We start from the raw sequence: 17,231 nt of genomic DNA on the forward strand, positions 1-17,231 counted from the left end.
TCCAGTGTGTGTTTGTCAATTGTGTGTTTCAGTGTTTATGTGTGTCAGTGTGTGTGTGTTCAGTGTGTTTGTGTGTGTGTATCCAGTGTGTTTGTGTGTGTGTGTGTGTGTATCCAGTGTGTTTGTGTGTGTGTGTGTGTGTGTATCCAGTGTGTGTGTGTGTGTGTATCCAGTGTGTGTGTGTGTGTGTTCAGTGTGTTTGTGTGTGTGTATCCAGTGTTTGTGTGTGTGTGTGTGTGTGTGTATCCAGTGTGTTTGTGTGTGTGTGTATCCAGTGTGTGTGTGTGTGTGTGTGTGTGTATCCAGTGTGTTTGTGTGTGTGTGTATCCAGTGTGTGTGTGTGTGTGTGTGTGTGTGTGTGTATCCAGTGTGTGTGTGTGTGTGTGTGTGTGTGTGTGTGTGTGTGTGTGTGTATCCAGTGTGTTTGTGTGTGTGTATCCAGTGTGTGTGTCAAGCGTGTGTGTGTGTCAAGCGTGTGTGTCCAGTGTGTGTGTTCAGTGTGTTTGTGTGTGTGTATCCAGTGTTTGTGTGTGTGTGTGTGTGTATCCAGTGTGTGTGTGTGTGTGTATCCAGTGTGTTTGTGTGTGTGTGTGTGTGTGTGTGTATCCAGTGTGTGTGTGTGTGTGTATCCAGTGTGTGTGTGTGTGTGTGTGTGTGTGTGTGTGTGTGTGTGTGTGTGTGTATCCAGTGTGTTTGTGTGTGTGTATCCAGTGTGTGTGTCAAGCGTGTGTGTGTGTCAAGCGTGTGTGTCCAGTGAGTGTGTGTGTGTCCAGTGAGTGTGTGTGTCCGTGTTTATCCAGTGTGTGTGTGTTTATCCAGTGTGTGTGTGTTTATCCAGTGGGTCCAGTGTGTGTGTGTGTGTGTGTGTGTGTGTCCAGTGTGTTTGTGTGTGTCCAGTGTGTGTGTGTGTCCAGTGTGTTTCCAGTGCGTTTGTATGTCCGTTTGAGTGAGTGTGTGTATGTCATTCCAGTGTTTGTGTTTGTCCAGTTTGAGTGGGTGGCCAGTGTGTGTGTGTATGTGTGTCCAGTGAGTGTGTATGTGTGTTTCACTGTGTGTGTGTGTGTGTGTGTGTGTCCAGTGTGTGTGTGTTCAGTGTGTGTGTGTCCAGTGTGTATGTGTGTGTCCAGTGTGTGTGTGTCCAGTGTGTATGTGTGTGTCCAGTGTGTGTGTGTTGAGTGTGTGTGTCCAGTGTGTATTTATGTGTGTGTCCAGTGTGTGTGTGTGTCCAGTGTGTGTGTGTGTCCAGTGTGTGTGTGTGTCCAGTGTGTGTGTGTGTGTGTGTGTGTGTGTGTGTGTGTGTGTGTCCAGTTATTATTTCAGGGACACTGAAGAGCTAACATCATAAACCCTAAACCCTGGATAGAGGGGCTCAGTGAATGTGGAGGTGAATGTGATCAGGTGGGTCAGTGTGTCAGAGGAGGCTCTATAGAAGGACAGAGTGCCGGCTGACCAGTCCAGATATACTCCTACTCTGTGGGAGCTGGAGGAGGGGACGTCTATGGTAGTGGGATTATTATTATGCCAGGCAATGTATCTGTCGTCATCGCAGAACAGACTCCAGGACTTGTCATTGTATCCAAGACAACAGTCATCACCCCATCCTCTCCTGCTGATTCCTTTATATGTCACTCCTATAACAGCCCCCCCACTCCACTCCACCTCCCAGTAACAGCGCCCAGTCAGACCCTCTCTACACAGCACCTGTCTACAGACCTCAAATCTCTCTGGGTGATCAGGATGCCGCTGCTCCTCTCTCCTACAGGTCACCTTTCTGTTCTCCTCAGACAGAGAGAGGAGTCTGTCTACTGTGTTTAGGTCCAGTGTGAGATCACAGACATCTGATGGATGAAACCAGACACAATATTAGAAATCATCATCATTCACATTAGAATGTTAACTCACTTTTCACTAATTCATTTAACCTGTTAGGGCTAGGGGGCAGTATTGACACGGCTGGATAAAAAAAACATACCCGATTTAATCTGGTTACCACTCCTACCCAGTAACTAGAATATGCATATTCTTATTACATATGGATAGAAAACACCCTAAATTTTCTAAAACTGTTTGAATGGTGTCTGTGAGTATAACAGAACTCATTTGGCAGGCAAAACCCTGAGACATTTTCTGACAGGAAGTGGATACCTGATGTGTTGTATTACCTTTAAACCTATCCCATTGAAAAACACAGGGGCTGAGGAATATTTTGGCACTTCCTATTGCTTCCACTAGATGTCACCAGCCTTTACAAAGTGTTTTGAGTCTTCTGGAGGGAGATCTGACCGAACAAGAGCCATGGAACGATGATGTCCCATTAGACACCTGGCGCGCGAGTTCATGTTGGGTACCCTCGTTCCAATACGTTATAAAAGAGTATGCATTCGTCCACCTTGAATATTATTCATGTTCTGGTTAAAAAAGGCCCTAATGATTTATGCTATACAACGTTTGACATGTTTGAACGAACGTAAATATATTTTTTCCCCTCGTTCATGACGAGAAGTCCGGCTGGCTTAGATCATGTGCTAACAAGACGGAGATTTTTGGACATAAATGATGAGCTTTTTTGAACAAAACTACATTCGTTATGGACCTGTGATACCTGGAAGTGACATCTGATGAAGAGAATCAAAGGTAATGGATTATTTACATAGTATTTTCGATTTTAGATCTCCCCAACATGACGTCTAGTCTGTATCGCAACGCGTATTTTTCTGGGCGCAGTGCTCAGATTATTGCAAAGTGTGATTTCCCAGTAAGGTTATTTTTAAATCTGGCAAGTTGATTGCGTTCAAGAGATGTAAATCTATAATTCTTTAAATGACAATATAATATTTTACCAATGTTTTCTAATTTTAATTATTTAATTTGTGACGCTGACTTGACTGCCGGTTATTGGAGGGAAACGATTTCCTCAACATCAATGCCATAGTAAAACGCTGTTTTTGGATATAAATATGAACTTGATAGAACTAAAAATGCATGCATTGTCTAACATAATGTCCTAGGAGTGTCATCTGATGGAGATTGTAAAAGGTTAGTGCATCATTTTAGCTGGTTTTATGGTTTTGGTGACCCTGTCTTTGACTTGACAAAACATTACACACAACTCTTTTAAATGTACTGTCCTAACATACTCTAAATTTATGCTTTCGCCGTAAAACCTTTTTGAAATCGTAAAACGTGGTTAGATTAAGGAGAAGTTTATCTTTCAAAGGGTGTAAAATAGTTGTATGTTTGAAAAATTTGAATTTTGACATTTATTTGGATTCAAATTTGCCGCTCTTGAAATGCACCTGCTGTTGATGGAGTGCACCACGGGTGGCACGCTAGCGTCCCACCTAGCCCATAGAGGTTAATGTAGATGTTTCTAGGTATCAAAAGGAGAAGTTAAGGTAACTTGAGACTTGTTGAATGATCATATGTTATACTGTATGGTAATATAAAACACACCTATTCACATTAATTACACACACACACACATTGTCAAAGCAACTCTTTGTAAACTTTGGTGTCCCTGATTTCTGCTTCTGTAGAACTACAGCTGATATTTAATATGACCAAGTCAGTAATGATGGTGGTCTTTGACTTAACTTGAATTAAGACTTATTCTTAGTCATATTCTTCACAGCAGTCAACACTCACATTTTCTAAGTCCAGGTTTCATTCTGTTCTCTCCACCATGTTCCACACTGTAGCGGTAAGCAGAAGAACAGACAGTCATTGAGGGATACACCTGAACTCACACACACACACACACACACACACACACACACACACAACTTCAAGCGAATGTTTGTCTGTGTGTGTGTGTCCAGTGTGGGTGTTTGTCTTAACTAGCCTGAAAAGTCAAACATGTCTGATATGAACATTGACATAAACCCTCCACATACTTGAGTTTCTCCAGTCTGCAGTGTGGATCCTCCAGTCCAGCAGAGAGCAGTCTGACTCCTGAGTCTCCTGGGTGATTGTTACTCAGGTCCAGCTCTCTCAGGTGTGAGGGGTTTGACCTCAGAGCTGAGACCAGAGAAGCACAGCCTTCCTCTGTGACTAGACAGCCTGACAGCCTGCAAAGAGTCAAATCATATTAAAACCACACTGCTATTCTTTGGTGGTGAAAATAGTGGCAGTATATTTCTTCAACATATTCAGATACATCAGTGTCATGAAACCTGCCATATCTATTCATAAATTAATGTATCATATTATAAATTACAAATTATCAAAGTTTTGCCTGCAGATAGAAACATGTATAGTACAAATATTTGAGTAGACTGACCAGACCAGTTTAAAAGCAGTATCAGTCAAAAGACAGACAGTGAGGTATCAGATTTAGATTGTATTGAGTATACAGTCCACACCATATCTATTTTGACAGTGAACCTAACATTTTAAATGTGGCTCTAAACTCCAACATTTTGGATTTCAGATCAAATGTTTCATATGAGGTGACAGTATATAATGCCACCTTTTATTTGAGGATATTTTACATACAGTTGAAGTCAGAAGTTTACATATACCTTAGCCAAATGCATTTAAACTCAATTTTTACAATTCCTGACATTTAATCCTAGTAAAAATGGAGGTAACATTGACGCATTTGCAGTTTGTTTTGGTTGTGTTTTGCCCAATAATAAAATGGTGGATGATGACTGGATAATTTTCTGTCTAAGTGAGTAGATAACATGTTTCTAAACACTACTAAATGAATCCTGATAACATGATTAATACAAATCATGAATGAATCATGAATAATAATGTGTGAGAAAGTTACAGAAGCTACAACAAAACATGCTAACCTCTCACCATTACCAATAACAGAGGTTACAACAAAACATGCTAACCTCTCACCATTACCAATAACAGAGGCTACAACAAAACATGCTAACCTCTCACCATTACCAATAACAGAGGCTACAACAAAACATGCTAACCTCTCACCATTACCAATAACAGAGGCTACAACAAAACATGCTACCCTCTCACCATTACCAATAACAGAGGCTACAACAAAACATGCTACCCTCTCACCATTACCAATAACAGAGGCTACAACAAAACATGCTACCCTCTCACCATTACCAATAACAGAGGCTACAACAAAACATGCTAACCTCTCACCATTACCAATAACAGAGGCTACAACAAAACATGCTAACCTCTCACCATTACCAATAACAGAGGCTACAACAAAACATGCTAACCTCTCACCATTACCAATAACAGAGGCTACAACAAAACATGCTACCCTCTCACCATTACCAATAACAGAGGCTACAACAAAACATGCTAACCTCTCACCATTACCAATAACAGAGGCTACAACAAAACATGCTAACCTCTCACCATTACCAATAACAGAGGATACAACAAAACATGCTAACCTCTCACCATTACCAATAACAGAGGCTACAACAAAACACTTGTTGACCAATTACAGGAATACTGACCTCAGAGTCTCCAGTTTACAGTGGGGATTCCCCAGTACAGCAGAGAGCAGCTTCACTCCTGAATCCTTCAGGTCATTGTTACTCAGGTCCAGCTCTCTCAGGTGTGAGGGGTTTGAACTGAGAACTGAGGCCAACACTTTACATGATGTGTCTGTGAGTTTACAGCCAGTGAGTCTGCCAACACAGAAGAAATACAATGACAGACATTTTGTATTAAAATGATACGCTTAGCTTTCTGTGTTTACGCTGTTACCCGTTTATAAATAATGTGTTGGGTTTGACCACAGAGCTGAGACCAGAGGAGCACAGCCTTCCTCTGTGACTAGACAGCCTGACAGCCTGCAAAGAGTCAAATCATATTAAAACCACCCTGCTATTCTTTGGTGGTGAAAATAGTGGCAGTATATTTCTTCAACATATTCAGATACATCAGTGTCATGAAACCTGCCATATCTACTCATAAATTAAAGTATCATATTATAAATTACAAATTATCAAAGTTTTGCCTGCAGATAGAAACATGTATAGTACAAATATTTGAGTAGACTGACCAGACCAGTTTAAAAGCAGTATCAGTCAAAAGACAGACAGTGAGGTATCAGATTTAGATTGTATTGAGTATACAGTCCACACCATATCTATTTTGACAGTGAAGATAACATTTTAAATGTGGCTCTAAACTCCAACATTTTGGATTTCAGATCAAATGTTTCATATGAGGTGACAGTATATAATCCTCCTGTGAATGATAGTTTTTGCCTGCCTCACTAATGATGCCTTTTGCCGTTTCCCTGCCTGTACTGTTGCCTTTTTGGACCCCCTGTGTATGACCTTCTGCCTGCCCCTGGACCCAGCTACCTGCCTCCTCCTGTGGTCCTTTACAATAAACACCTGCTGAGCCCTGCGCTTGAAACCAGCTCTCTGTCTCCCATCGTGTTCATTACAGATGGTGACTGGAGTCATTTTATTTATAAGTGAGTAGATAACATGTTTCTAAACACTACTAAAAGCATCCTGATGATGCCATGATTAAGAAAAATCATAAATGAATCATGAATAATAATGAGTGAGAAAGTTACAGAAGCTACAACAAAACATGCTAACCTCTCACCATTACCAATAACAGAGGCTACAACAAAACATGCTAACCTCACACCCTTACCAATAACAGAGGCTACAACAAAACATGCTAACCTCTCACCATTACCAATAACAGAGGCTACAACAAAACATGCTAACCTCTCACCATTACCAATAACAGAGGATACAACAAAACATGCTAACCTCTCACCATTACCAATAACAGAGGCTACAACAAAACATGCTAACCTCTCACCATTACCAATAACAGAGGCTACAACAAAACATGCTAACCTCTCACCATTACCAATAACAGAGGATACAACAAAACATGCTAACCTCTCACCATTACCAATTTATTTATTTATTTCACCTTTATTTTAAAAGAAATAAAAAAATAATTAACCCCAATGAGTCGTGCACAACACGTGTCCAAATTAAGCACCTCACATTGTGGTTACTCACTACATGGTAGATATTCCCTCAGCGAAGTATGGCAGTTCCATGCAGGTTTCCTCACCAAGTCCAAGGCAGCACAGCTACCCATGCAGACAGTACTCCTTAGTAACCGATATCCCCATGGCAACACAGCTACCCATGCAGACAGTACTCCTTAGTAACCGATATCCCCATGGCAACACGAACTCGTTAAGCTTCCCAAGCAATTATCTCCCGGTGTCACACGATGCTAGGCTAACCTCTAGCTGGCTAATACCTCCACGACGAGACGGTAGCTTCAGTCTTTACTAAGTTAACTAAATTATAACAACTCTTTTATTAAATAAAACATGTATTTCCCTTCATGTCTTAGTAGCTATGGGTTTTGTTGTAGTTCTGTCGTCTTCTTTTATAATTTTTCTTCACCAACCGTCCTGAGGTAAAACGTCCATCCTTTCATCAACGTCTTTTTCCCTCCCGTTAACCAGGTCAACTCCCATTGGCCACAACTTAACAAGCGACCTTATTGGTCAAAACTTAAACTTCAAAGTAAAACAAACTATTCACTTATACATTAAATAAATATTTCTTCAAAAAGTATAATGCATTAACAACATTACAGTTTAGGAGCAATTCAGTCATCTTTTAAATATAATACCAATTAATTATAACAAATAAACTCAATACTTGGTTCAAACAAGGGTATTACAGAAACATACAGTCAATAATACAGTAGAATAATAAGTCTATATACAATGTGAGCAAATGAAGTGAAATAAGGGAGGTAAAGGCAAAAAAAGGCCATGGTGGCAAAGTAAATAAAATATTGCAAGTAAAACACTGGAATGGTAGATATGCAGTGGAAGAAAGTGCAAAGTAGAAATAATGGGGTGCAAAGGAGCTAAATAAATAAATAAATACAGTAGGGGAAGAGGTAGTTGGGCTAAATTATAGATGGGCTATGTACAGGTGCAGTGATCTGTGAGCTGCTCTGACAGCTGGTGCTTAAAGCTAGTGAGGGAGATAAGTGTTTCCAGTTTTAGAGATTTTTGTAGTTCGTTCCAGTCATTGGCAGCAGAAAACTGGAAGAAGAGGCGGCCAAAGGAGGAATTGGCTTTGGGGGTGACCAGAGAGATATACCTGCTGGAGCGCGTGCTACAGGTGGGTGCTGCTATGGTGACCAGCGAGCTGAGATAAGGGGGGACTTTACCTAGCAGGGTCTTGTAGATGACCTGGAGCCAGTGGGTTTGGCGACGAGTATGAAGCGAGGGCCAACCAACGAGAGCGTACAGGTCGCAGTGGTGGGTAGTATATGGGGCTTTGGTGACAAAACGGATGGAACTGTGATAGACTGCATCCAATTTATTGAGTAGGGTATTGGAGGCTATTTTGTAAATGACATCGCCGAAGTCGAGTATCGGTAGGATGGTCAGTTTTATGAGGGTATGTTTGGCAGCATGAGTGAAGGATGCTATGTTGCGAAATAGGAAGCCAATTCTAGATTTAACTTTGGATTGGAGATGCTTAATATGAGTCTGGAAGGAGAGTTTACAGTCTAACCAGACACCTAGGTATTTGTAGTTGTCCACATATTCTAAGTCAGAACCGTCCAGAGTAGTGATGCTGGACAGGCGGGCAGGTGCAGGCAGCGATCGGTTGAAGAGCATGCATTTAGTTTTACTTGTATTTAAGAGCAGTTGGAGGCCACGGAAGGAGAGCTGTATGGCATTGAAGCTCGTCTGGAGGTTAGTTAACACAGTGTCCAAAGAAGGGCCAGAAGTATACAGAATAATACCAATAACAGAGGGGGTCTGATCTTTGTGCCTCTGTAAATTTCTCATTCATCATCATTAACGATTCATTCATGATTATTCATAATCATGGTAGCATCCACATGAATGTAGAAGTGTTCAGAAACATCTTCTATTCTTACTGACAATACAAGTGAAGTGACTCCAAAATGACAGGACATTATTCACCATTCAGTTTCTATTCGGAAAAATATAATCCAAAACACAACCAGGACAAACTGCAAATGAATTCAACAAGTTTGTAGAATCACAAGCTTGATGTAATCACTGCAGGCATGGAATATGGTACAACTACTAAACTTATGACTACTTTAATACAATATAAGTGAATTTGTCCAAATAATTAAGACTTCTTCAAATGGGAGAACTACGTACAGAAAGTGCTTTAATTTGTAAATGGTAAAACAGATATGTATGAAAATACCCTCAAATAAAAGGTGACATTCTGTACTGTCACCTAATATGAAACATCTCAAATCAAAAATGCTGGAGCATAGCACCAAATGTAAAACTGTAAGCTTCACTGTCCAAACACATATGGTGTGGACTATGTGTGCCTGGTAAACACATGTGGATCTGGTGAACAGTTATCACTTGTTGACCAACTACAGGAATACTGACCTCAGAGTCTCCAGTTTACAGTGGGGATTCCCCAGTCCAGCAGAGAGCAGCTTCACTCCTGAATCCTTCAGGTCATTGTTACTCAGGTCCAGCTCTCTCAGGTGTGAGGGGTTTGAACTCAGAGCTGAGACCAGAGAAGCACATCCTTCCTCTGTGACTCCACAGCCTGACAGCCTGCAAAGAGTCAAATCATATTAAAATCACACTGCTATGCTTTGGTGGTGAAAATAGTGGCAGTATAATTTTTCAACATATTCAGATATCAGTGTCCTGAAACCTTCCATATCTATTCGTAAATTAATGTATCATCATTAAAAATGACAAATGATCAAAGTATTGCCTGCAGATAGAAACATATATAGTACAAATATTTGAGTAGACTCACCAGACCAGTTTAAAAAGCAGTATCAGTCAAAAGACAGACAGTGAGGTATCAGATTTAGATTGTATTGAGTATACAGTCCACACCATATCTATTTTGACAGTGAAGATAACATTTTAAATGTGGCTCTATACTCCAACATTTTGGATTTTAGATGAAATGTTTCATATGAGGTAACAGTATATAATGTCACCTTTTATTTGAGGGTATTTTAATACATACAGTTGAAGTCAGAAGTTTACATACACCTTAGCCAAATATATTTAAACTCAATTTTTACAATTCCTGACATTTAATCCTCGTAAAAATCCCCTGTTTTAGGTCAGTTAGGATCACCACTTTATTTTAAGAATGTGAAATGTCAGAATAATAGTAGAGAGAATGATTAATTTCAGCTTTTATTTCTTTCATCACATTCCCAGTGGGTCAGAAGTTTACATAAACTCAATTAGTATTTGGTAGCATTGCCTTTAAATTGTTTAACTTGGGTCAAACGTTTCGGGTAGCCTTCCGCAAGCTTCCCACAATAAGTTGGGTGAATTTTGGCCCATTCCTCCTGACAGAGCTGGTGTAACTGAGTCAGGTTTGTAGGCCTCTTGCTCGCACACGCTTTTTCAGTTCTGCCCACACATTTTCTATAGGATTGAGGTCAGGGCTTTGTGATGGCCAGTCCAATACCTTGACTTTGTTGTCCTTAAGCCATTTTGCCACAACTTTGGAAGTATCGTTGGGGTCATTGTCCATTTTGGAAGACCCATTTGTGACCAAGCTTTAACTTCCTGAATGATGTCTTGAGATGTTGCATCAATATATCCACGTAATTTTCCTACCTCATGATGCCATCTATTTTGTGAAGTGCACCAGTCCCTCCTGCAGCAAAACACCCCCACAACATGATGCTGCCACCCCCGGGCTTCACGGTTGGGATGGTGTTCTTTGGCTTGCAAGCCTCCCCCTTTTTCCTCCAAACATAACGATGGTCATTATGGCCAAACAGTTCTTGTATTGTTTAATCTGACCAGAGGACATTTCTTCAAAAAGTACGATCTTTGTCCCCATGTGCAGTTGCAAACTGTAGCCTGGCTTTTTTTACGGTGTTTTTGGAGCAGTGGCTTCTTCCTTGCTGAGCAACCTTTCAGATTATGTTGATATAGGACTCGTTTTACTGTGGATATAGATACTTTTGTACCTGTTTCCTCCAACATCTTCACAAGGTCCTTTGCTGTTGTTCTGGGATTGATTTGCACCAAAGTAAGTTCATCTCTAGGAGACAGAACTCGACTCCTTCCTGAGCGGAATGGCGGCTGTGTGGTCCCATGGTGTTTAGACTTGCGTACTATTGTTTGAACAGATGAACGTGTTACCTTCAGGCGTTTGGAAATTGTTCCCAAGGATGAACCATACTTGTGGAGGTCTACAATTTTTTTTCTGAGATCTTGGCTGATTTCTTTTCATTTTCCCATGATGTCAAGCAAAGAGGCACTGAGTTTGAAGGTAGGCCTTGAAATACATCCAAATGATGTCAATTAGCCTACCAGATGCTTCTAAAGCCATAACATAATTTTCTGGAATTTTCCATGCTGTTTAATAAAGGCACAGTCAACTTAGTGTATGTAAACTTCTGACCCACTGGAATTGTGATACAGTGAATTATAAGTAAAATAATCTGTCTGTAAACAATTGTTTCAAAAATTACTTGTGTCATGCACAAAGTAGATGTCCTAACCGACTTGCCAAAACTATAGTTTGTTAACAAGAAATTTGTGGAGAGGTTCAAAAACACGTTTTAATGACTCCAACCTAAGTGTATGTACACTTCCGACTTCAACTGTATGTGATTGACGATTAAAAATTAAATTCTGATGATGCCATGATTAAGAAAAATCATGAATGAATCATGAATCAGAATGAGTGAGAAAGTTACAGAGGCCACAACAAAACATGCTAACCTCTCACCATTACCAATAACAGAGGCTACAACAAAACATGCTAACCTCTCACCATTACCAATAACAGAGGCTACAACAAAACATGCTAACCTCTCACCATTACCAATAACAGAGGATACAACTAAACATGCTAACCTCTCACCATTACCAATAACAGAGGATACAACAAAACAGCTAACCTCTCACCATTACCAATAACAGAGGCTACAACAAAACATGCTAACCTCTCACCATTACCAATAACAGAGGCTACAACAAAACATGCTAACCTCTCACCATTACCAATTACAGAGGCTACAACAAAACATGCTAACCTCTCACCATTACCAATAACAGAGGCTACAACAAAACATGCTAACCTCTCACCATTACCAATAACAGAGGATACAACAAAACATGCTAACCTCTCACCATTACCAATAACAGAGGGGGTTTGATCTTTGTGCCTCCGTTTCTCATTTATCATCATTCACGATTCATTCATGGTTATTCATAATCATGGTAGCATCCACATGAATGTAGAAGTCACTGACAATAGAAGTGAAGTGACTCCAAAATGACAGGACATTATTTACTAATCAGTATCCATTAGGAAAAACATCATCCAAAACACAACCAAGACCAACTGCAAATGAATTCAACAAGTTAGTAGAATCACAAGCCTCACTGCAGGTGTCAGGAATCCCGCTTCCTGAGTCTGTTTCTGCCTGAGCTGACTGTTTTCTGTTTGGAGTCTAAGGGTGCGTTCAGAAACCTATCTGGTTGCCAGGCGACGAAGTTAGGCGGGAGATCTAGTGATTACCCTACACCTGCATCTCATCAACCTTCTGCACACCTGGTCCTGATCATCACCTCTTCATAAGCCCTGAGCTGACATCCATTCCCTGCTGGTTCGTTAGCAACGAACAGCCTCATGTTTCCTGAGCTAGTCTTGTTGTTTTGTTCTTGTTACTGGTTACTCACTCCCCGTTTACTCTGTCTACAGTCATCCTCCCGGAACATTCAACTCCCTTGCCTGGACGTCGGTGGATACAGTGACTTCATTGAATCCACCCATCTACTCTCATCGACTCACCTCCGCTGCCGCTCCGTCTCCTGGATCACTCAAATTACACATCAAGACTACCAATAAATACTCACCTTCATTTTACTCACCTTGTCCTGGTCTGCTTCTGGGTTCTGTCTTAGAGAAACGTGACAGCAGGCATGGAATATGGGACAACATGCTAAACTTATGACTACTTTAATACACTATAAGTAATATGTCCGAATAATTACGACTTTTTCAAATGGGAGAACTACATGCATAAAGTACTTTCATATCTGATAATACTGACCTCAGAGTCTCCAGTTTACAGTGGGGATTCCCCAGTACAGCAGAGAGCAGCTTCACTCCTGAATCCTTCAGGTCATTGTTACTCAGGTCCAGCTCTCTCAGGTGTGAGGGGTTTGAACTGAGAACTGAGGCCAACACTTTACAGGATGTCTTTCTGAGTTTACAGCATGAGAGTCTGCCAACACAGAAGAAATATAATGACAGACAGGTTGTATTAAAATGATACGCTTAGCTTTCTCGTTTACACTGTTACCCATATGCAAATAAAGTGTTGGGTTTCACATTAGAGCTGAGACCAGAGAAGCACAGCCTAGAAATGACACATTATTCAAGTATTGCTTGTAGATAGGAAGATGCATATTAACAAATATTTGAGTAGACTGACCAGACCAGTTTAAAAGCAGTATCAGTCAAAAGACAGACAGTGAGGTATCAGATTTAGATTGTATTGAGTATACAGTCCACACCATATCTATTTTGACAGTGAAGATAACATTTTAAATGTGGCTCTAAACTCCACCATTTTGGATTTCAGATCAAATGTTTCATATGAGGTGACAGTATATAATCCTCCTGTGAATGATAGTTTTTGCCTGCCTCACTAATGATGCCTTTTGCCGTTTCCCTGCCTGTACTGTTGCCTTTTTGGACCCCCTGTGTATGACCTTCTGCCTGCCCCTGGACCCAGCTACCTGCCTCCTCCTGTGGTCCTTTACAATAAACACCTGCTGAGCCCTGCGCTTGAAACCAGCTCTCTGTCTCCCATCGTGTTCATTACAGATGGTGACTGGAGTCATTTTATTTACAAGTGAGTAGATAACATGTTTCTAAACACTACTAAAAGCATCCTGATGATGCCATGATTAAGAAAAATCATGAATGAATCATGAATAATAGTGAGAAAGTTACAGAAGCTACAACAAAACATGCTAACCTCTCACCATTACCAATAACAGAGGATACAACAAAACATGCTAACTCCTCACCATTACCAATAACAGAGGATACAACAAAACATGCTAACTCCTCACCATTACCAATAACAGAGGCTACAACAAAACATGCTAACCTCTCACCATTACCAATAACAGAGTCTACAACAAAACATGCTAACCTCTCACCATTACCAATAACAGAGGCTACAACAAAACATGCTAACCTCTCACCATTACCAATAACAGAGGCTACAACAAAACATGCTAACCTCTCACCATTACCAATAACAGAGGCTACAACAAAACATGCTAACCTCTCACCATTACCAATTTCACAGAGGCTACAACAAAACATGCTAACCTCTCACCATTACCAATAACAGAGGCTACAACAAAACATGCTAACCTCTCACCATTACCAATAACAGAGGCTACAACAAAACATGCTAACCTCTCACCATTACCAATAAGAGGCTACAACAAAACATGCTAACCTCTCACCATTACCAATAACAGAGGATACAACAAAACATGCTAACTCCTCACCATTACCAACAACAGAGGCTACAACAAAACATGCTAACCTCTCACCATTATCAATAACAGATGCTACAACAAAACATGCTAACCTCTCACCATTACCAATAACAGAGGATACAACAAAACATGCTAACCTCTCACCATTACCAATTTATTTATTTATTTCACCTTTATTTTAAAAGAAATAAAAAAATAATTAACCCCAATGAGTCGTGCACAACACGTGTCCAAATTAAGCACCTCACATTGTGGTTACTCACTACATGGTAGATATTCCCTCAGCGAAGTATGGCAGTTCCATGCAGGTTTCCTCACCAAATCCAAGGCAGCACAGCGACCCATGCAGACAGTACTCCTTAGTAACCGATATCCCCATGGCAACACGAACTCCTTAAGATTCCCAAGAAATTATCTCCCGGTGTCACACGATGCTAGGCTAACCTCTAGCTGGCTAATACCTCCACAACGAGACGGTAGCTTCAGTCTTTACTAAGTTTTAACAAAATTATAACAACTCTTTTATTAAATAAAACATGTATTTCCCTTCATGTCTTAGTAGCTATGGGTTTTGTTGTAGTTCTGTCGTCTTCTTTTATAATTTTTCTTGACCAACCGTCCTGAGGTAAAACGTCCATCCTTTCATCAACGTCTTTTTCCCTCCCGTTAACCAGGTCAACTCCCATTGGCCACAACTTAACAAGCGACCTTATTGGTCAAAACTTAAACTTCAAAGTAAAACAAACTATTCACTTATACATTAAATAAATATTTCTTCAAAAAGCATAATGCATTAACAACATTACAGTTTAGGAGCAATTCAATCATCTTTTAAATATAATACCAATTAATTATAACAAATAAACTCAATACTTGGTTCAAACAAGGGTATTACACAAACATACAGTCAATAATACAGTAGAAAAATAAGTCTATATACAATGTGAGCAAATTAAGTCAAATAAGGGAGGTAAAGGCAAAAAAAGGCCATGGTGGCAAAATAAATACAATATAGCAAGTAAAACACTGGAATGGTAGATATGCAGTGGAAGAAAGTGCAAAGTAGAAATAATGGGGTGCAAAGGAGCTAAATATATAAATACAGTAGGGGAAGAGGTAGTTCGGCTAAATTATAGATGGGCTATGTACAGGTGCAGTAATCTGTGAGCTGCTCTGACAGCTGGTGCTTAAAGCTAGTGAGGGAGATAAGTGTTTCCAGTTTTAGAGATTTTTGTAGTTCGTTCCAGTCATTGGCAGCAGAGAACTGGAAGAAGAGGCGGCCGAAGGAGGAATTGGCTTTGGGGGTGACCAGAGAGATATACCTGCTGGAGCGCGTGCTACAGGTGGGTGCTGCTATGGTGACCAGTGAGTGGAGATAAGGGGGGACTTTACCTAGCAGGGTCTTGTAGATGACCTGGAGCCAGTGGGTTTGGCGACGAGTATGAAGCGAGGGCCAGACAATGAGAGCGTACAGGTCGCAGTGGTGGGTAGTACAGTGGGGGAAAAAAGTATTTGATCCCCTGCTGATTTTGTACGTTTGCCCACTGACAAAGAAATGATCAGTCTATAATTTTAATGGTAGGTTTATTTGAACAGTGAGAGACAGAATAACAGCAAAAAAATCAAGAAAAACGTGTGTCAAAAATGTTAGACAATTATTCGCATTTTAATGAGGGAAATGAGTATTTGACCCCTCTGCAAAACATGACTTAGTACTTGGTGGCAAAACCCTTTCTTGTAGTTGGCCACCAGGTTTGCACACATCTCAGGAGGGATTTTGTCCCACTCCTCTTAGCAGATCTTCTCCAAGTCATTAAGGTTTCGAGGCTGACGTTTGGCAACTCGAACCTTCAGCTCCCTCCACAGATTTTCTATGGGATTAAGGTCTGGAGACTGGCTAGGCCACTCCAGGACCTTAATGTGCTTCTTCTTGAGCCACTCCTTTGTTGCCTTGGCCGTGTGTTTTGGGTCATTGTCATGCTTGAATACCCATCCACAACTCATTTTCAATGCCCTGGCTGAGGGAAGGAGGTTCTCACCCAAGACTTGACGGTACATGGCCCCGTCTATCGTCCCTTTGATGCAGTGAAGTTGTCCTGTCCCCTTAGCAGAAAAACACCCCCTTAGCATAATGTTTCCACCTCCATGTTTGACGGTGGAGATGGTGTTCTTGGGGTAATAGGCAGCAATCCTCCTCCTCCAAACACGGCGAGTTGAGTTGATGTCAAAGAGCTCCATTTTGGTCTCATCTGACCACAACATTTTCACCCAGTTGTCCTCTGAATCATTCAGATGTTCATTGGCAAAGTTCAGACGGGCATGTATATGTATTCTTGAGCAGGGGGACCTTGCTGGCGCTGCAGGATTTCAGTCCTTCACGGCGTAGTGTGTTACCAATTGTTTTCTTGGTGACTATGGTCCCAGCTGCCTTGAGATCATTGACAAGATCCTCCCGTGGAGTTCTGGGCTGATTCCTCACCGTTCTCATGATCATTGCAACTCCACGAGGTGAGATCTTGCATGGAGCCCCAGGCCGAGGGATATTGACAGTTCTTTTGTGTTTCTTCCATTTGCGAATAATCGCACCAAATGTTGTCACCTTCTCACCAAGCTGCTTGGCAATGGTCGTGTAGCCCATTCCAGCCTTGTGTAGGTCTACAATCTTGTCCCTGACATCCTTGGAGAGCTCTTT

The 17,231-nt window shown here is 40.9% G+C and overlaps 1 long non-coding RNA gene across 1 annotated transcript; it reads right to left on the reverse strand.

Annotated features, from left to right (window-relative positions):
• Positions 1 to 549: 549 nt before the first annotated feature.
• On the reverse strand, positions 550 to 4,329 carry LOC145876102 (uncharacterized). The gene is made up of 3 exons (XR_014391410.1): positions 3,894 to 4,329; positions 3,646 to 3,692; positions 550 to 1,838 (listed from the first exon to the last, which is right to left on the reverse strand). It is a non-coding gene; the product is annotated as an uncharacterized LOC145876102 (long non-coding RNA).
• Positions 4,330 to 17,231: the final 12,902 nt, after the last annotated feature.

This window comes from Salmo salar, unplaced genomic scaffold (genome assembly GCF_965601325.2).
Source record: "Salmo salar unplaced genomic scaffold, fSalSal1 ptg000432l, whole genome shotgun sequence".
In the NCBI taxonomy this organism is placed as follows: Eukaryota; Metazoa; Chordata; class Actinopteri; order Salmoniformes; family Salmonidae; genus Salmo; species Salmo salar.